Genomic DNA, 4,068 nt, shown 5'->3' with positions numbered 1-4,068 from the left:
CTTAGTCGCCAATCGGCGGAGTAAATTTAGGGAGAGGATTGGGGAGATGGGTAAAAGTTTACTCCCTTGCGGTGGATAAGGAAGCAGCCAGGTGTCGGTTAAAGGAGTAGAACATAAATTTTACTCCTCTAACCGGTTAAGGGATCGGTTAGAAATGCCCTTACAAACCCTATAGAGAAGACAAAAACGAGAAATTGTCATTAATTAAAGATATGATATATAGTCTAGATGTTGTTATTTTATTCTATAATCTTGTTCAAACATTTAAATGGTTGACTTACATGAAAATCAATACACCTTATATTCTGAGACGGATGAAGTATATAGGTTTTCCCATTAAAAAATATATGAAACATAGTACTTACAGACCCCATAGAGAAGAGAAAAACGAGGAATTGTCATTAAATAAAGATATGATATATAGTCCTTTCCTTGAAAAAACTAGGGAACTCCATATGTTAAGTACAAAACAGAAATTAAACGAAAAAAGAGGTCCTACCGAGACTTGAACTCGGGTTACTGGATTCAGAGTCCAATGTCCTAACCACTAGACCATAGGACCTTTGGTGACTACTTTTTCAACTTGCCTTTTTTATTTCCTGGACTCGCGGAAGACGATGGCAACCAAACAGCTGCACTCCTTTTTTTTTTTTGGTTTTGTATTTTTCATCTACTTCTATTCTCTATTATGTAGATCACCACTTAAATAAAGCCTCATAACTCAACTGCATCATTTCGAGTATGAAATTGCTTACCACACATACCATGTGGTAAACAGTTGCTCTCCTCTTTCGTACGAGAGATCATTCCTTGACCTCCGGAAGGAAAAAAGCAAAGAGGAGCAGAGTGAATGAGACTGGGCTGGCATAAGGAAAGACAAAACCTGAAGGATCAGGTTTACTGAAGCCTCTCGTCAGGCTGCAGATGAACCTGCTGATGTCCATAGAGATGTTGAGAAGAACAAGAACAGATTGATCCCTTTGCCTCCGCATGCAGTGGAACATTTGGTAATCATAATAATTATGGTGTTCTTGCTGGTCGGTTGATCCCTCTCCATCTCGGCAACGTGACATTTTGATTAGAATACTCCCTCCGTTCCTAGATATCTTTTTAGAGGTTTCAAATGGACTACAACATACGGATGTATATAGACATATTTTAGAGTGTAGATTCACTCATTTTGCTCTGTATATAGTACTTTGTTGAAATCTCTAAAATGACTTATATTTGGGAACGGACGGAGTAGATAGTTGCTTGCATGTGTATACCGAAAGAGAGATAAAAGAGAATGCATGTTCATAAATAAGTATTCCACACTTATTCAGCTGCCACCAAGGGGGGAAAAAGAAGACGAAACAGCCATCCTCATGATCTGTACCGGCAAAGCGCTGCACACTAAAGAACATGAAATATAAACGTTGTACCTCACAAGCAAGGCATCAAAGCGCCTGTAGCTCAGTGGATAGAGCGTCCGTTTCCTAAGCGGAAGGCCGTAGGTTCGACCCCTACCTGGCGCGATTACTTTTTCCATCGCTTGTATTTTCTTTTGCATCTCTGAACATAATTGCCAATTCGCCGTAGATCCCATATAGCTTAAGTACATTTGCAACGATCCAATTCAGGGCCTCTTTGGTTCGTAGGATTTTGAAAACGTAGGAATAGGAAAAGTATAAGATTGAAGTGGCATGCCCACTTGAATCTTATAGGATTAGCCATGAGTGTTTGATGGCACAGGAAAAACAGAGGAATTGTAAAAAGAGGTTGGAGTGGATGTTAGATTTCCTATGAAATGTAGTACAAAAGATTTCATAGAAAAAATCCTGTGGGATTCAATCCTATGAATCAAAGGACCAGCATAGGAAAAAATCCTAAGGATTTCAATCCTCCAGTAATCCTATAAAATTCCTTTGAATCAAAGAGCCCTTCAAGCTTCTTTGCTAGAAAGGACTAGCAAACAAGTTGCATCTGATTTATTTTCTTTTGCATCTCTGAACATAATTGCCAATTTGCCATAGATCCCATATAGCCGAAGTAGACTAAAAGAGCAACAAAGCAGCATATAGCCGTCTCCTCTTCCAAGGTAATCTGGATGGATTGGAATATATTGCAGATCACTTCCTGCTAGAGTTTTTCAAACAGGTAAAGTCTCTGCACATAAGCATAAAGGAAAAATACTTTCTGAAGCACCAGATAGATAGCGCCAATGTCCAACGATTGCCATTATTAAGCAGCATATGATGTAAAATATTACAGGGACAAAAGGGATTTCAGGAGCACTACAGTGCTCGATATATGATTTGTGCAGATACAATTCTGCGAAAGCACCACATCCAGTGTCATCACTTCGATCCAGGAACCAAACCAAACTGGACTGACTGACTGAGGGTGGCCGGAGAGGACATGAAGCTCACAAATTCCATCAGAACAACAAAACAATCTATTCTTCTTTAGTTACAAAAGTGTGACTCGGGGCGGTCGGATACATCGAGATACCTTGTCAGGCTGCAAGCACCATTAAAAGAAAAAAGGAAGAAGAGGAAAACAAACCGCAGCAGAAACACACAAGCTGGTGTATCCATTCGCCCAACACTGGAGCATCAAAAATTGATGGTGTACTTCTTCCAGCACTTTAGTGAAGACTAAAGAATATGGTGGACGTATACTAGGCAGCAGAGGCCTATCAAACTGTTTGGATGTGTGCCAAGCAAGCCCGGAATGCGGATTCTGTCTAGTCAAGAACAACCGCAAAATCGGGGGGAACCTACCACTACAATGTAATGATAACCTTACATGGAGAGAGGCAACAATAATCTCCGCTCTCTTTTCTTAGCCAGCTTTCTCTGCCTCAAAATATACAGGCCGGCGGGAAGAAGGATGCCGACGGAGATGATGACGGCTGATAACCAGAAGTGCCTGAAGTATAGCATCATGTACGAGGATACTATTAGGAGGCAACACAGCAAGCCCCATGAGATGGCTCCGATAAGGTCGCGCCTGCAGAAGTTCAGAAAGCAGAACCATGTTCAGATCAGATCATAAAAAGAGGCAAGCATATCTGAGAGAGGGGTAACAGTGAGAGGAAATCATTTCAGATCAATACAGGAGAATAACACATCACACCACAAAGTTGCATGAATCATCAGCCTTTTAGTGCGGCATGAAACTTATCATAACAAGATAAACTGGTCAGCTAGCATCGTTCAACATTTACATTCTGGAAACATCAAGCGAGTATAGTTTGCCATAACAATCACCTAAGAGATATGAAACTCTTCTGAATGATGCATTCGATACGAACATAGGTACAGCATTTACATCATGGAAACATCAAGCAAGTAGTTTGCCATAACAACCGCCTAAGAGATATGAAACTCTTCCAAATGATGCATTTGAGAGCTGAGATGGATATAGGTGAATAGCATGTGAAGGCACAGGTGGAGTGTCCTGTTGAGGAATCACTTGATCCATCAATGGTTGGTCTACCAAATTTAATAGAGACACAATCCTTCATTTTGTACTTGGTTTATGCAAAGAAGGAAGAGTAAATGCACTAACACGTTCAATTCCTCGGACCAAACAATGGACGTAGGATTTGATGGTTCATTCACCATCCGGTTCCTCGAACCAGGCAACCACTAACTGGTCGCCCAAAGACGAAAATTAGTAAAGCACGACCCTTCAGAAATTGGATTACACATGCATGCAGGTTTTGATATGGTGAAAGCAGTACAGTGCACACTCCTCTCTACACGTGCAATCGAGGCACTCATAAGAAGAAAAAACCACCAACACTGACTTAGAAAGGCCACGGCAAAGATCTTGACAAGGATCGCTAGGTAGCAGGCATTGTTGTTCTAACAACTGTTGTACGACGCTTTTTGCTGGATCTAGGTTACCAACTAGAAAGAAATGCCTGCGGGCATCAACACACGCAGCCACAACATCGATTTCACAGCTGACTAAGCCGCTAAGCGAATCGCTCCACACGAATACAAGGTCAGAGCAAATCGCATTACACCTTAATCAACTGTAGGCATGCATCCGAACCTAAAATTATTAGAGGGGGCC

General features: G+C 41.2%; 1 long non-coding RNA gene and 2 other non-coding genes across 3 annotated transcripts in view; 1 reads left to right on the top strand and 2 right to left on the bottom strand.

Moving 5' to 3' along the window:
• Positions 1–490: 490 nt before the first annotated feature.
• On the bottom strand, positions 491–562 carry TRNAQ-CUG (transfer RNA glutamine (anticodon CUG)). The gene has a single exon. It is a non-coding gene; the product is annotated as a tRNA-Gln (tRNA).
• Positions 563–1,444: 882 nt separating this feature from the next.
• TRNAR-CCU (transfer RNA arginine (anticodon CCU)) lies at positions 1,445–1,517 on the top strand. Its single transcript has one exon. It is a non-coding gene; the product is annotated as a tRNA-Arg (tRNA).
• An 879-nt stretch (positions 1,518–2,396) lies between these two features.
• LOC123095659 (uncharacterized) overlaps positions 2,397–4,068 on the bottom strand; it is a 3,446-nt gene continuing 1,774 nt past the window's right edge. Inside the window, exon 2 of the long non-coding RNA XR_006446281.1 lies at positions 2,397–2,994. This is a non-coding gene — a long non-coding RNA (uncharacterized lncRNA). The remainder of the gene's footprint in view (positions 2,995–4,068) is intronic.

Source organism: Triticum aestivum, chromosome 4D (assembly GCF_018294505.1).
Source record: "Triticum aestivum cultivar Chinese Spring chromosome 4D, IWGSC CS RefSeq v2.1, whole genome shotgun sequence".
In the NCBI taxonomy this organism is placed as follows: domain Eukaryota; kingdom Viridiplantae; phylum Streptophyta; class Magnoliopsida; order Poales; family Poaceae; genus Triticum; species Triticum aestivum.
This window is presented reverse-complemented; position numbering and strand designations above follow the sequence as displayed.